Genomic DNA, 17,792 nt, shown 5'->3' with positions numbered 1-17,792 from the left:
TACAATAGTAGCAACGCCTCTGCAAGGTCCCAGGATCAAAAATATTGATTTATTCTTGTCACCGGCGTTCTGACTTCTCCTGGCTCCTAATTAAATCCCACTTACATTCTTCTCTGCCATGTACCCTTCTGTTTTACATATGATAAAGCCGATGCCGAACCTAATCACCCTCCTCGGCGACGTGGCTAGGGCTCTAACATGGGAAAGGAGTGGGGAGTACCCAGCGACTGTAGGTTTACACCGTAAGCTGGTTGTTCAGTATATAAATGAAATGACTTAAAGTCTGAACATCTGCAACAAGTTTTTGTTCATGGTAGGATTTTAGCTCTGCTCATTACATTTTAACTCTAGGTGTACTGACTTATACAGTTCTTTAAAGTAGAATATACATATGTGCTTTAACTTTGTCTTCTTCCACTGAGCCACAGACGTGCCTAAAATTTAAGAAGATATTATTTTTTTATTTGGTTACTAGAGACCCGGTGCACGAATTCGTGCATGGGTGGGGTCTCGTGGCCTGGCTGGTGATGGGGGCTGATGGGGTGTGGGGGAGCTGGCTGACAGTGGGGAGGGACTGCAGGAGGTTGGCCTACCACGGGAGGTTGGTTGTGGGAGCACACTGACCACCAGCGGGCAGCTCCTGCATTGAGCGCCTGCCCCCTGGTGGTCAGTGCGCATCATAGCAATCGGTCTACCAGTCGTTCAGTCACTTAGGCTTTTATATATCTAGATTTTTTAGAGACTGTTTATTTTCCATCAACTTTACCTCAACAGTTTGTGGAAGAACAGTTTAAGACCACTGGGGCCGGGCTGGCATGGCTCAGTGGTTGAGTGTTGACCTACGAACCAGGAGGCCACCATTGGATTCCTGTTTGGGGCACATGCCAGGGTTGCAGGCTCGATCCCCAGTGGGGGGCGTGCAGGAGGCAGCTGAGATCTATGATTCTCTCTCATTGATGTTTCTCTCCCTTCCTCTCTGAAATCAGTTTTTAAAAAATCCCACTCAGTGGTTGTCCCTCCCCATTCGGTGGCCTGAGCAGTGGGGCTGCAGACCAGCCTTGGGGGGCAGCTGAGCGTCCGGTCCTCAGTAGGGAACTGCTGAAAGGCACCCAGGGCACCTACGCCTCAGACCAGTCTGCGTCCTCAGCTGAGCAGCAGTGAACTCAGTAGCTGGAGCCGTCCATTCACCCTGAGACTCCTCTAGGTCACAGCCTTTTCAGCAGTGGCTGCTCTTTCTTTTCAGTCTCATCAGGGTCTCTGCAGACATAGAGATTGGGTGTGATCTCCCTTGGGTGTTCATGGGAGATGGTGCCAGGCACGTGCAGTGCTTCCTGGACCAGCATCCACCACATGAGACCCACTGAGTGAGCCCCCTTGTTGCCAGGGCTACTCAGAGCTGGGGCCCATTAACATGAGACGCCTCTGTGGGAGGTGACGGTCATCCCTGGGGTGAGTAACCACAGAAGTCTCTGCTCCGGGAAGGCTGCCTGGATCTGGTTGGTGAAGCTTGCAGGAGTGATGGGGTCAGCAATAGGAGTGGCTCCAGTGGCAGCAGCAAATTGCAGCACAGCTCACTGGCTGGTGTTCCTGGATGATATGACACTGACATCAGTGGGGTTTTCCCAGGCAGCAATGGCAGAGCGGCCAGCAGAAGCTTCTCCCAGCTTCTTCTCAGACTTACGATGCAGGTGCCATCACTTTTCCTTTCGTAGGTGGACTGCTCCATCTGGAAGTGAAGATTGGTGCCACCTAAGTGGGTTCCTGCTGCAGGGAATCTGAGGACATCCTCCCCCTCCATTTGCAGGACATCAAGGGCTCTGGAAATTGTGAACTTTCCCCTTTAAGTTATGTGGAACCGAGAAAAACACCATATGGGCCCTTCTCCAGGCCGGGGGGTGTGGAAAGGAGAGGAAGATATAATTTTACTTAAAAACAATGAATAAGTTACTGCATAGTAGGAAAGCTTCATGGTGACATATAGAATCTGTGTCAAGATGTTTATCCTGGTTCTGCCATTCATTATTTGTGTGACCTCTGCTATGTATGCAATATTTCTAAGCTTTTAGGATAGATGGATTCCTGTCATAGATTCTTTCACTTTTTCCTTTATTCATGCATTCAGTATTAATGACTGATGCATTGGAGTCCTGAGTTCATGACTTCTTCCTCCAAGGGTAAGGCAAACATTTGGTTAGGGTATTGCTGCTTAAAAAGGCTAGCACCTAAAAAACTTTGTGGCTAAATACTCTATGGTTTAGTTTTCTTTCCATAAGTAACATTAATATTATTTCTTAAAACTTAAATTGATAATTTACATACTTAACACGTTAAAAAGTATCTTGTTAAGTATAAAGTTCTATACATATCAAGAGTGTAATTTTTTCTAGGATATGACTTAAACAATGACATTGTTATTGATAAATAAAATACATTCTGATATAAAATTTCAGGAAGGGAAATGCCAAGGAAGCCGAAGAAAACACTTTTACATAGAATTAATTTTATTCTTCTCAAGTTCTTAAAATGATATCCTCTGCTTTTTAAATGCGTACGTATCTGACATTCTGCTAGGCTTCTTCCTGCAATTCCTTTGAAGTCAGATTATGTATTTCTTACTTGAAACCCTTATGCTTGTGTTAAGATGAAAAAATATATCTATGAAGAGGACAAACACAGTGCTAGACGTTTTACTGTTGTTAAAGCTCTTTCTGCCTCCACAGAGAGAAGTCTACTGAAACTGTCACACAGGCTCACAATGTGCGACTATGAATTTTATGAGAGACAGAAACAGAGACAGAAATGTCAATAACAGCATCCATTTCAAATGCAGCGATTCTGTGTTAGATAAGGGGCAGCAGGAACTGTGACATGAACACCTGGCTCAGTAAATAGGAATTCCAGTCTGGCCTATCACTGGTCCATGAACAGGTTAAATATAAATCTTCTCCCTTTAGTTATCTTTATACATTTCCTATAATAATAAAAAAATGCAAAACAAGAGAGAAAAGAAAGTCGTTATGAAGTACAGACCGATGGCATCTAACTGTATATTCATCTAACTGTGTGAATATACACACATCCTACGAACAAATAATAAAATTTGTTCCTTGGACAATATAACAGGTGCCACCTGGCAACTCAAATCTAACTAATACTTAGCATTTTTCTACATTACACTAAAAGCCGATACATTTTTTTAAAAAAAAATAAGCTAAGAGTCATGACACTGAGGATGAAATACACAACTGTTTTTTGGGTTTTTTTTTCATTCCAATCAGAGCTGTAGAAATATACTTCTGTTTGTTTTGTTAGAGGCACCTCTCATGGGCACCAGAGAGATGTTACTGGACAGCCCCCTGAGTCAGTGGGAGAGGGCTGTCCCCAAGCCCCATCCTTGTCTTCTCATGTAAATGAATTTATACAGAGACCTTGGCTGCGTTGTGCAAAGCCCATTTATTAAAGCATGTGCCTGTATTGAAAAAGCAAAGCAAGCACATCTGTCTTATTTCATCCGGCTTGGAGCACAGATGGGGGTGTTTTTCTGGCTAGTCTGGAAAAGTGAATGTCTGTAGGTTTCAAAGATTCTTTTGCTGAGTATCTCGGTACAGGTTAAGTCTCAAGGTTTTCTTGTTGTGGTCTTCCCAGAATCCTAGCAACTTTATCTTGCCGAGCCCTGAGACTGCTGGCTTCTCTGCGTAGGGAGTACACCTGCCCTTTTTCCTTTCCCCTTTCCCCCTCTCTTTCTTCATTCTCTCCTTAGAGAGGTTTTTAATCATTTGCTCTCGGAGTGTCCTTGCCTGGGGAAGGTGGTGGTTTGGTATTTGCAGACCAGCTGCAAAGTACGCACAGTGTTTGGCCTTGTCCTAATTCTCCTGCCTCAGTTTCCCCTATTCCTCCTGCCCTGGAATCCTATAACACCTTTATTTGATATTAACTGGTGCTGGGCTTAAGGAAGTCTTCTTCTATTGTATGCCCTCTTGTGAAATCGAAGTACAAAATAGGATTGGAACTATGACTATAATGCTTTCTCTCTGTGGAATTAGAAAGACAGCCATCCCGTAACAGTCACCTCTCACTGGCTTTTGCCTCAGAGCACGTCCCCACATTCTCATCTTCTGCCTATAGCTCACCTGACTACCTAAATTTGCCCAATTAAGCAACAGGGATGAGATAGCAAGTATCATTCTGAATAATCTACTTCTTCTCCAAAGTTGGAGGGATCACGGTACCTGATATCAAACTATATTACGAGGCCATTGTAATTAAGACAGCCTGATATTGGCACGAGAACAGACATATACTAGTACCGTGGTTGGTAAACTGCGGCTCGCGAGCCACATGAGGCTCTTTGGCCCCTTGAATGTGGCTCTTCCTAAGCCTTAGGAGTACTCTAATTAAGTTAATAACAATGCACCTACCTATATAGTTTAAGTTTAAAAATTTGGCTCTCAAAAGAAATTTCAATCCTTGTACTATTGATATTTGGCTCTGTTGACTAATGAGTTTAACGACCACTATACTAGTAGATCAATGGAACAGAACAGAGAGCCCAGAAATGGACCCACGCCGATATGCTCAATTAATATTTGACAAACGAGGAGATAGCATACAATGGAGTAAAGACGGTCTCTTCAATAAATGGTGCTGGGAAAATTGGACAGATACATGCAAATAAAAAAAGAAACTAGACCACCAACTTACACCATACACAAGAATAAATTCAAAATGGATAAAATAATTAAATGTAATTCACAAAACCATAAAATGCTGGAAGAAACCATTGACAGTAAACTATCAGACATATCTTAGAGAAATATTTTTGCCAATTTGTCTCCTAGGGCAAGGCAAACAAAGGAGAAGATAAACAAATGGGATAATGTCGAACTTAAATGCTTCCGCACAGCGAGAGAAACCATCAACACAGTGAAAAGGGAGCCCACTGCGAGGGAGAACATAATGGCCAATGATACATCTGATAAGGGGTTAATCTCTAAAATATATAAAGAACATATACAACTCAACACCAAGAAGACAATAAAATTAAAAATGGGTGCCCTGGGTAGTGTGGCTAAGTTGGTTGGAGCTTCCTCCGGTATACCAGAAGGTGGCTGGTTCAATTACCTTTTTCTATGTAAATCCCTGATACACACATCCTAGTATTGACTAATTTCTGAAATGCACAATGCACTGCAAGTAGCTGATGCAGAATAATGAGCAAATGAAAGCCACTTTCTAAACTACAATGTTGGAAGGAGTCCCTCCCTCCATGATAGTTTAGACCTAAAAGACCCACTTTGTGAAGCATGCTATATAATAAACGTCTAATATGCAAACCGACTGAATGGTGCACTGACCCCAAGGGGCAGATGCTCAACTCAGGAGCTGCCCCCAGATTGGCCCTGATCTCCGGCAAGGCCTAGGGACCCTACCTATGCACAAATTTCATGCACCAGGGCTCTAGTATACACATATGTGTCAGCTCATTATTTGAGAAAAGAGGAATTGATACTCAAACATTAAATTTAGTTTCATCATTGATATTTATTTCTAAGATTGTTGTGCTGTAAAGATACAAGAAGCAAGCTTGATGAACAAATGAATTAATGTGAAAAAAAGATTATATTTTTGCATGTGTATATGCTCTTGGCTCTAAGAGTCTCTACTAAGAGAAAGTAATGAATTAGGTATGGAACTGAATATATTTGAGAGTGATCTTAAAAAAATTGTATTTAACACATATGCATGCAGTCCCTGAAAGTCAGGTCTATGTTTAATCAGACATATAGGTGGTTAAATAATAGAAATTAAGAGAGGAAAACTCTAACAAGGAAGCATTTAATTTTTTAAAATAAAAGAATCTTCTGAATTTTGTGAGATATAGGTTGTTTCTATATTCATTATGTCATGATTGCATTAAAGTTATTTTATTGCTAGAATGAATAAGTATAATTCAAATAGTAAAAGAAGACTGGCTGGTGCTATGTTGTTTAAAGCATCATCAAGATGCCAGTTGCACTAAAACTGATCAATTCTACCTGCCAAAAGTTGTTTTACTGTGAAGTATAAAGCTGCAAAATGAAAGTTTTATTTATATATGGCAAAATAATTCTTAAAGAGTATGGGGATGAAAACAACATATAGTACAATTTTTTCTTTAGAGAAAACATGTGGTTAGTAATTGCCACATTGTGGTGTTCATAGTTACTTCCTAAGCTCAGCTATGGATATGCTGGTTTTTATGTTATTGCTGTTATTTCCCAATACCTTTATTCATTCATGTTTTGTGTCTATATAATACAGCCATAACAAGAATTTTAAATTGCTTTGTATTTATTTTCAAATCAACTGTGCTTCTTCAGAAATGACAGTTATATTTATCACTTGGAATTAAAGTATTAAAGCAGTGACATAACAATTTAGGCAAGTTTTATACTAACATCCCCAAAATAAATAAATAAATTGCTGATACAAAATTTAGTTTTAGGCTTAACTTTTTAGAATTAACTGTCAATTACAGGCATGAGGGATGTCCCTATATTATAAAACTAGTTTTTGAGAAAACTTCCATAAAAACACTTCGATATAGAGAGTTTAGAACCAGATACTTTAAAAAATATATATTTTTACTGGTTTTAGAGAGAAAGGGAGAGTGAGACAGAGATAGAAACATCAATGATGAGAGAGAATCAGCTGCCTTGATCAGTTTTTACTTTCAGAAAGTAAAACATATATAGCATGTGCCCTAATTGGGAATTGAATCTTGACCTCCTGACTTATAGGTCTATGCACAACCACCAGCCAGGCTAACCCAGAGACTTGTTAAAGTCCATTTTTATTAACAATAAACACAGAAGAAAATAAATTTAATAAAGTCTAGGTGATACTGAATTGCTCCTGCTAAGTAATGTGTGATTATGACAAACCTTTATTTCCCCTCTGGGACATTTGTAAAGTAACTAAAAGAGAGTAAGGTTCCTTTTAAATCAATACTTCAATAATTTGTGTTATTTTTACAGTCTCTGAATGAGTGGTGATGTGGTCCATGTGATGCAAAGAAATAATGCATACACTGTATCCTTTCTTCTCCTTTTACTTTTTAGTAGGATTTAAGTTTTATTCTTTTATAATAATACTAGAGACTCAGTGCACGGATTCATGCACCAGTGGGGTCCCTTGCAATGATGAACAATCAGGGCCAGGAAGGAACCGTGGGAGGGCTCCTGGAGGTATCTGTCCCATCTAGCACAGTACTAATGAGGGTGACCAGGGCCGGCCAGCCAGGGAGGGACCATGGGAGAAACCATGGGAGGTTAGCCGGCAGGGGATGGACCATGGGAGGGCTGCAGGGCATGTCCGGCCCATCTCGCCCAGTCCCGATTGGCCAGAACCCAGCAGCAAGCTAACCTACCAGTCAGAGTGTCTGCCCCCTGATGGTCAGTGCATGTCATAGCTACCAGTCAAACAGTCAAATGGTGGAATGGTTGTTTAGGCTTTTATATAGAGAGATTTTGGGGTGGAAGGTGGGAGTAGGAGCTTGTTTTTATTTGTCGAGGAAGAAGTAGTGATCATTTGTGGATTCAGCATAGGTATCCTAATAAGATTCTGAACTAGGAGAACATTGGGAAAATCCCTGAATTTCCATTTCCAGGTTTTATAGCAGATAGAATTTACAGTTTAAGAATTACAGGACATTAAACACACACACACACACACACACACACACACAACATAGCAACATGGGAAAATACATAAGTGAATTTTGAATTCATTTCTAGTCCAATGTCTTCCTATCATTCCAATAAAAATCAAGATAAAATATGTTAACATCTGAGAATATGAAAAAAGTTAATATATTTATGCCCAGGAGAAAATAATTACAGTGAAAATATATATATACCAAAATGGTATGATAGAATTAAACAAATTTTAGCCTAAAACAACATTGAAAAGAACAATTAATATTTGTGACCAGCTGTAAAATATAGGATACAAATATTAAAGAAGAATGAACTAGAGCTTTTCTCAATTACCAAAAATTTTTAGGAAAATACATGCTTATTTGGAGATCTCTTATAAGTCTATATTCTAAAAAAACGGCAACACAATCTGTTGTTTATATAACAGAGGAGCTGGTCAGACGTGGAAGGTACCCACATGGGGACATTTACCCTTAGAAGAAAATAATCATGCACAAGTTGGGGAACCACATCTGCTCAGCTCCCTGCTGACTATTCCTGTGTCACCCCAGAGAAAAGGAGGAGCCAAGCAGCATAGATGTGGCTTGAGTCAAATTAGCAAAGTGGTTTCTTTGGAATAACATGGGTTTACAGCTTTGGAATCTTATATTTGAAATTAAAATGTTTTCCTGAAAAGTGACAGAAAAAAAACAAAAAACAACACTCTATCAATATTTTACCAAGAATCAGTGCCTACACATCCTACCTCAGTTCTGCATTATGAGCCAATGGCTAGGACTCATCCTTTTGTAAATGGAATTTGAGAGGAATGTGATAAGGTTTCAGGAGTACAATTCTATAGCATGTCATCTGTATACTGTACTGTGTGTTCGCCACTCCAAGTCAAGTCTCCTTCCATCACCATTTAACTCCCTTCTACCCTCTTCTACCTCCCACTAACCCCATTTTTCCTTTGGTAATCACCATGCTGTTATCTGTGTCTGTGATTGTTTTATTGTTTTGTTTTTTTGTTTGTGTTTTTTTTTTGGGGGGGGGTGGGTTTGCTTAATCCCTTCACCTTTTTTACTAAGCATCCCAGGCCCACTCCCCTCTGACAGCTGTCAATTTATTCTCTATGAGTCTGTTTCTATTGTATCTGATAGTTTATTTTGTTAATTAGATTCCACATATGAGTGGAATCATATGGTAATTGTCTTTCGCTAACTGGCTTTTATTCACTTAGCATAATGCTATCTATCTTCTTAGGGGAGCTCAAATTATTTGATCACTGGTCTGGGAGGAAAATACTATACCATATGCTGTCTAAAGGACCTCTCATCTCTGTGAATTCACATATTCTCATCCAAAGCAGTGCACTCAACTACCTAATGAGTGGTAAGGAGACTAATTGATGCTTCCTGTCTAGTGGTCATCTCTTACATAATCCCCCCGTACTTTACATGTGCGATGTTGGTACATAAGTGTTGGAGATACAATGATGTAACAAACAGATATATCTGTCAAGTTCAGTCAATTTGTGTTAGCCATATGTAGTTGGTCAAAGGATATGAACAGAAAAGTAAACATTTTTATTTTAACTAAAGGTCTTTACCTGCTATGATCTACTGACTACTCAGCACAAGTTCTAAGACAAACACAGGTTTAAATTTCAGCTCTGTCCTATAGTATTTGTATAATCTCAAGCAAGTTAGTCAACATTTTTAAAGCCGTTCTTGCAATTATAAATTGGATAATTACAGTTCACGTGTGGTGATTATGTGGGTTATAAGGGCAATGTACACACAGTGCCTGACACATCCTAAGCCTTTGATAAGTGTTAGCTATGCTGCTTGAAAGTTCTCCTGGTCTTGTAAACTAAGCTTATCTTCAGAAGAATCCCAGGGAAAACCCAACCACAAAGCCTGTCTCATGCTGGTTTCTTCTTATCTCTTTCTTCATCACATTTGCTTTATTCTCTCTGAATTTTCTCCCTTTGTGATAACAACAAACAAGAACAAACAGTACCATCTAGTCTGAGTTTGATCACTGAAGACAAATGAAGAAAACCTAGAGAAACAAATGTAAGAAAATATTATTTTTTTCAAAACTTAGTAACAAAGGCTCTCTTGGTGTTATAATGACTCAGTGCTCATTTTGGTTATCAATAGATATGCTGGGCTTGTTTTATCATTTTTACTAAAAATTAACAAATAAATCTATTGCATAACACATTGCTTAAATTGGTATGCTGGCTCCCAGAATGATATGAAACTAAAAGCTAGGGCTGTTTCTTAATATTTTTGAGATTCAGTTTTATTCTTTAAAGGGATCCTAATAAGAGCTACCTGGAAAGTTATGTTGAGATTTAATTAGCAGAGCATATAGAAAAAGTCAAGCACAGTGGTAGACACATGAACAGTTTTATACTATTCCACTTTATTGGAAAATAATTATGTACAATAAAATGCACACCTGATACATTTGCAATCTTTGGGCAAGTATATACTCCTGTGTAACCACCACAATACTAAAGACATACAACATTTCCATTATCCAAAAAATATTTATTATGCTCCTATTTAATAGTAATAACCCACTAATCCTGGAAACAGGCATTCATTAATCAGTTTCTGTCACTATGAATTCATTTCACATTTTCTAGAACATATATATATATATATATGTATATATATATATATATATATATATACATATATATATATATATATATATATATACATATATACATATATATAGTATTTTAGCTATGGCATCATATATTTAACAAAAGCATTCTGGATATCGATTATTTCAGAATAATACTTTAAAATTAGTCTAAAAATAAACAAATATAATATGTTCACTTCTAATTGCTGAGTGATATGCCTTTATAATAGTATACTATATTATATTAATCCATTTATATATGAGTAAACATTTAGTGTTTCCAGATTGGGGCATATATATTTACATCAACTTAAATATGTAAATACATATATAACTATATACATAAAATATAATATATGTATATAAAATCTTATGATTAAATATATTATATTCCTTTAAAGAACCAGTTTGATTGTATTGCTTTTTCTATATTGTTTGCTAGGCTTTTATTTTATGAACTAGAGGCCCAGTGCACGGACTCGGTGGGGTCCTTTTCCTGGCCTACTCCCTCTCACATTCCAGGACCTCTCAGGGGATGTTGGACTGCCAGTTTCAGCCCGATCCCGACAGGCCAGGCCAAGGGTCCTCACCCATGCATGAATCCATGCACCAGGCATCTAGTATACATTAAGATCTTTGGTTAATCTCTTCCCACCCTCTCCCCTCCCCACTTCCCTCTGAGATTCATCAGCCTGTTCCATGTTTCCATGCCTGTGCATTGAGCATCTGCCCCCTGGTGGTCAGTGTGCATCATAGCTATCAGTCAAACTGTGAATGGTTGAATGGTCGCTTAGGCTTTATATATATGAATTCCCCCTCATATTTTTTTTTTCTACTTTGGGTTTAATTTATTTTTACTGTCTTTTTTCTTTTAATCCTCACCTGAGGATATTTTTCATTGATTTTTTTAGAAAGAGTGGAAAAGAGAGGGAAAGACAGAGAGAAATATCGATGTGAGAGAAACACATCAATTGGTTGTCTCTTGCAAGTGCCCGGACCAGGGCCGAGGTGGGAGGAGCCTGCTACCTAAATACATGCCCTTGACTGGAATGAAACCTGGGACCTGTCTCAGGTCCATGCTCTATCCACTGAGCTAAACTGGCTAGGTCTACTTTTACCTTTAAGTATAAGTGTATATCGTTACTTGTAGTACTTTTTATTTTTTAATGCAAATAGTAAAAGCTATACACTTTCTTCTAAGTATTGTATTTAGTCACACATTTTGATATACTCTGTTTCATTATATGCTTGTTAAATACTATCAGTTTCCTATGTTATTTATTGGACCACACATTACATACAAATGTGTTTAGATTTTAAGGTATTTGAAAGATTTTTCAGTTTTATATTTGTTATTTGTATCTAAATCTATGTGTTTGTGGAATATATTCTGCACAATGTTCATTGTTTTCAATTTTTACAATGTTTAATAATTTTACATGTGGTCTGTCTTTGTGGCTATTACATGTGCAGTTGAGAAAATATGTATATTGTGTTGTTGAGTAGAGTGTTGTATAAATGTCATTTAGGTCTAGTTTGTTTGATGGTATTATATTATCTGTTCCTATCCTCATTGATTTTCCTCTGTCTACTTGTTCTATCCATTATTGAGAAAAGTGTGTTAAAATTTAAAAATAGAATTATGGACTTGGATACTTTTCCATTCAGTTCAGGTCTTTTTTTCCTCATGTATTTTGAAACTGTTCTGTGTTGCAAAATGATGTCATATACATTAATTGACAATTTTATTGTTGTGAGATATTCTTTATCTCTGGTCATATTTGTTTTGCAGTTTACTCGCTATAATGTTCACATAGTTAAGTTAGTTTCCTTAGTGGTTTTGTTTGAATGATATATATTTTTTATCATTTTATTTGTAATCTATATGTTTATAAGTTTAAAGTGTGAGTCTTTTTGAGAGCATAGAGTTGTGTCTTTTTAAAATTGTTATTCATTTAGACAGTTCATGCTTTTTATTTTAGTATTCAGATTACTTAAAATTAATAAACTATTAGTACGATTAGGTTTCATTCTAAATTTGTTTTCATTTGCTATCTGTTCCCTTTATCCTCATATTTTTCCTTCTTTTTTTAGGAATAGAATATTATTGGTATTCTATTTAGTCTCTACTCTTGATATCTTAGCTATGACTCTTTTATTTTTAGTGGTCAACTTAGGGTTTGCAATATGTATATTTAACATATAACTTTCTAAGCTGATATATTCACATTTAATTTAAGAATCTGTAAGAATATGCTTTCATTTTTACTTCCTCTTATTTTAGGTACTATAATTATATATTTCCCCATATTTTATAAAATCATAAAATATTCTTGTTATTTTTTTTACACAATCAATTATTGGTTTAGCTCATCAAAAAGGATCAAAAATCTTGTGCATATGTGTGTATATATATATATATGAAAATTTATAATTTACTGCTTTTTAACTTAATTTATAACTTACTTTTGATCTAATATAATTTCCCTTCCATATTATGATAGATCTCCTTTAAGACTTATTTGGAACAGTTCACCTAAGAATAAATTCCTTTAGTTTATTTTAGTCAGAAATCAGCCTGGTTTTGCTTTAATATATGGAGAATATTTTCAACGGAGAAAGAATTATAGGTTGACTTTTTTTCTTGCATTTTCAAAAATGTTTTTTTGTTATCTTCAGTTTTGCATAGTTTCTGATGTGAAGTCTGATGTGTCTATTATTTGTTTTTCTGTATGCAGTTCTTTTTCTTTTCTGGCTTTAAATTTGGTTATGATATGGTTCAATGTGCTGGAATATGATTATCCTACTTGCCTTTAATTTTTCCTGTTGTATCTGTGGATTTTGTTCTCATAAAATTTGGGGGGCGGGGGAAGGGGTGGAATCACCCACTATATTAAATAGCCCCCTTCTCTTTTTTTAAACAGTAATTACAAGACTGTCAATCAAATCTATAGCCCATACTCACTAAAGCTTGCATTTTTAAAAAAATTAGTTTGTTTTGTCTATTTTTTGCTCTGTACTTTAGTTTGGAAAGATACTACTATCTCCAGATGTTTAAGGTCATTGGTCTTTTCGTCAGGGTGTAAACTTTTCTTGATGTATCCTAGTGAATCTAGGTTGTTCTTGTGAACGCAAAGTGCCTCCACTTTAAGAAGCCAGAGTTAGAGCTTATGATTTTGTTTCCTAAAATGTTTTAGGTTGATTTCTGAGCTGTGCAAATATGGCCTTTGCAATTACTTTTGACCTATCTGATTGTTATGTAATGTGTAATTTTCAAAATATACTAAACATACTCCATAAATGGTTAGACATACTTAGATTTTGTCTTTAATAATGCTCTTTCAATTCTGGAAAGAATTTCCACTTTATTTCAGGACAGAATGATTTGGATTTTTCTAGAAACAACAAATATTTATTCCATTACCTATCACATACAAATCCAAATGACTGAAATTGTAACAAAGTAATTAGCTTATGTTACACTTTAAACTGAGAGAGGCAATTGTAAACTGCCATAACACAGATTTAGTAGAAAGCAAAGTTCATGAATACAAATAACATACATTTCTACAACTATTCATATTTCTTCTTCTTTACCTAATATTGGCAGAAATTCACCTGAAAGTTAAATGACCCAACAGTATAGCATATAAAATTAAGAAGCAAAAGGTATGTAAAATTAATATATTTAATAATCAATGTTTCAATATTCCATTTTACTAAGAAATTATTTAGCTATCTAGTGGTTACCCATTAATTAGTCTAATAGAATATTATGCCAAAGTTTTACCTATTAAGTTATCTAAGGATCTTGGAAGTTATGTTCAAATGTACCAAATATGAAACATAAAGCACTGCTGTAAAAATTTGGACAGGAATATAAATCAATATAGTTTATTAGAAATTTTTAACATTTATATTCTTAAGTGTTAAGTAAAAACAGCGTTACATTATTTTATCAGTAAACCAATATAAGATGTTTCAAAGGTTCAATAAATTAGGTAAACAGCATAATTTGATTGGATTTGTCAGTCCATGTTGGCATCTTGATGGAACTATCAAAATTGCTAAAATATCATTTCAACAGCTAAAATCATGATATTTTTCAAATATAAAATGCCATTTGTCAAATATTGTAGTCAACACAATAGTTAATAAGAAAGGAAGTAAGATGTGGAGACCAATTCAAAGAACATTTGAAGGCTTAGTTATTTATAGAAATGTTCACAATGACAATTTAAGATTGATGGCTTAATTTCAAAACTGACTAATATCCTGCTGAGCAGCAATCTAACATTTAAGTTATCTTTTTTATTGGACATAAAATATTTACATTTTAGTCTGTCAAATTCTATAAGTTAACATGTAAGTCTGGGAACTTTAATCGATAGTAAACAGTAAATTCAAGAAATGCATTGACCGAGAAAAATTTTAGGTCAGCCTAAGCCCTCATCTATACTAATAAAAGGCTAATATGCTAATTAGACTGGATAGACTAGACGTCTTCCAGATGTCCTTCCTGACAAAGCCAGGGCCCGGGCAGCACTGACCGGGGTTCTGGGTGCCTCTGGCCAACCAGAGGGAGGGAAGCCCAGGTGTCGGGTGCCTGCAGCCGGCCAGAGGAGGGAAGCCTGGGTCCTGGGTGTGGGGGCCGAGGCAGAAGCAGTTAGGGGCGATCAGGCAGGCAGGCAAGTGGTTAGGGGCGATCAAGCAGGCAAGCAGGTGAGCAGTTAGGAACCAGAGGTCCAGGATTGCGAGAGGGTGCAGGCCAGGCTGATGGACCCCCCTTCCATGCACGGATTTTGTGCACAGGGCCTCTAGTATAATATAAGTTCATTACCCAACTTTGTCCCTATTTCTATGTTTTGGATACTTTTTAAAAAAATATTCCACAAAATTAAGCACACTGATGAATAGACAATATTAAAAAAAGAAAAATATCTGGTTTTGGTAGTGTTGTAAAAATTAAGGAAACCCTAACCAGTTTGGCTCAGTAGATAGAGCGTCAGCCTGCAGACTGAAAGGCTCCAGGTTTGATTCCAGTCAAGGGCATGTACCTTGGTAGCAGGCACATCCCCAGTAGGAGGTGTACAGGAGGCAGCTGATCGATGATTCTCTCTCATTGATGTTTCTAACTCTCTATCCCACTCCTTCCCTCTGTGTAAAAACAAAATCAATAAAAAATATATTTTTAAAAAATTAAGGGAAAAGATAGAAATGGCACTAAAACTCACCTCCTACTCTCTCATGCATGTCCCCTGGCCTGAAATGGATTTTTCTTTTCTTCAGATGGACAAGGCTGATAATACAAGCAGTAGTAATATTTTCTGCTTCACTCTGCCTCTTTGTGGGAGTTTCCTTTATATTAATAGTCAGAGAGTTGGCAAACTAGACCTAGGGTTAGGTATTTATTGATTAAAACAAAAAATTATTAGAGAGAGAAGGAAAGCCTCAGACCAGGGCAGGTTCCCATAAGCCTCTGTATGTCAGAGCCTAAGACCTTCTGGTCCACCCCCTCCAGGGTTTCCTGCTTGGATGTATTTGTTTTTTGTTTTGTTTTTGACTCAACTGCAATAACTTACTTAGTATTCTAGGAATGTACTTTTTGGTAATTCATGTAGAACAACATTACAATATTTAAAATGTATTATATGTTGTAAACCAAATTATACTTGATATATGAATTTTGTACCTGTTAATATAACTTTCACTTCTCTTTCATTTTTTAAAGATTGTAACACTATTTTGCAGTAGGAAAACTCCAATATATAGGATTAACATTCCCTTTTCCAATAACAGATAACCATAAACACAACTTTAAAAACAGCTTACATAATATTTAATATTGCATATCTTATAAAATAGCTCCTAACATTGTTAGCAATATAATCAAATAAATAAATATTATCTTATTACTAAAATTGTAATAATATCCCATGATAGTTACATTTTTTGGTAATGTAAAAACCAATTCTAAACATATTAAATTTTATTCTTTCAAAAATTCTACGAGGTAGTAAAATAGGTATTACTAACACAATTTAACTTATAAGAATGCAGTAGTAAGAAGAAATCAATATTATAAAACATTACCTAGAGCTAATTTATACATACACCTGCTCTTTATAAGAAAAATAGAAATCTGGACTTAATATCAATATTGATGTCAAGGTGCAAAGACTAAACTATAAGAGAAACATCGGTATATAACTTTAAAAGTCATAATGATAAAATCATGAAAGAAAAGTCACAACAAAGCTTATATTCTAAAAAATTATTGAGAATAAGAAACTCTAGAACGTTGCAATGGAGTTTCAAGTAAGGGCTTATTTTTTCATTCACCTGGTGCAAAGCACTCAAGAAAAAAATTAATTACAAATGATAAACAGTTTCTTCTGGGTACATGTTCTTTTTCATTTAGTGTATCCTGAAAGGAATTGATCTTCTTGCTAATAAATGATAATGATTTTTTATATATTCTTCCTAGTTTTATTTTAATGTTGCTTTCTCAGTTACCAGTGATGGAATTTTCCCAGATTGACCTGTAATTAAAGCCAATTATTATAGCCAGCTTATTATAGCATATATCAAAAGTCACAGCATATTTTTCAGTAAAAGCAAAAGGAAGGACTTTGAAAATTTTATGTTCTTTGGATGTGGTATGTCTTTAATAAGACAAAACACATTATCTTTCAGTGTAACTAGCATGACCTATTCTCCAGATCTCTTTTTGATATGCTATGACCAAATGCAAATGATTAGTGAGATGGAAATATAACCCCCAATTAATGGTTGTATAATTCTTATCTCCAAACGGGCATTTTGAGGTAAACCTGAGATAATCATAGTTATAATGTTCAACTAAATGAAAAGGAGTCAGCCTTCTCCATGTTTCCTTAATTATTCTTTTATTATGGCCTCCTTTCATATTTAATTACATGGAGGAAAAAGAAGGCTCATTGTTATTACTATAGTATGTAGTCAATTAGTTATTTTGTTTACTTTGTCAATAATTTGAATCAAACTGTACACATAAATTCTACTTCCATTTATAGAGTTTCAAAAAAACCCCCAAAACAATTGTAGTTGCATACAGTCAATCTTCTACCAGTCACTGTTCTAGGATGTTGTAGAAAGAAACATTCTTAAGATGTTTAATGATATGATTATAAGAATTTAATATTTAGGAATTAATTAAAGAAACCAGATTTTTCTACAAAAATATACATTTTAAAGGGACAAATATAAGAGCCTATGATCTAAGGCAGGGGTGGGCAAACTTTTTGACTGGAGGGCCACAATGGGTTCTTAAACTGGACCGGAGGGCCGGAACAAAAGCATGGATGGAGTGTTTGTGTGAACTAATATAAATTCAAAGTAAACATCATTACATAAAAGGGTACGGTCTTTTTTTTTAGTTTTATTCATTTCAAACGGTTTGCCCACGGC

At 36.1% G+C, this 17,792-nt stretch overlaps 1 pseudogene across 1 annotated transcript in view; it reads right to left on the bottom strand.

Annotated features, from left to right (window-relative positions):
- Positions 1–1,118: 1,118 nt before the first annotated feature.
- Positions 1,119–17,792, bottom strand: part of LOC308525549 (small ribosomal subunit protein uS2-like) — a 69,693-nt pseudogene continuing 53,019 nt past the window's right edge. The window contains exon 4 of the transcript in view: positions 1,119–1,838. The product of the transcript in view is annotated as a small ribosomal subunit protein uS2-like (transcript). The remainder of the gene's footprint in view (positions 1,839–17,792) is intronic.

The sequence above is a fragment of the Myotis nattereri genome (assembly GCF_964212035.1).
Source record: "Myotis nattereri genome assembly, chromosome: 9".
Classification (NCBI taxonomy): Eukaryota; Metazoa; Chordata; class Mammalia; order Chiroptera; family Vespertilionidae; genus Myotis; species Myotis nattereri.
The sequence above is the reverse complement of the archived record's forward strand: the minus strand, read 5'-3'. Positions and strand labels throughout refer to the sequence as shown.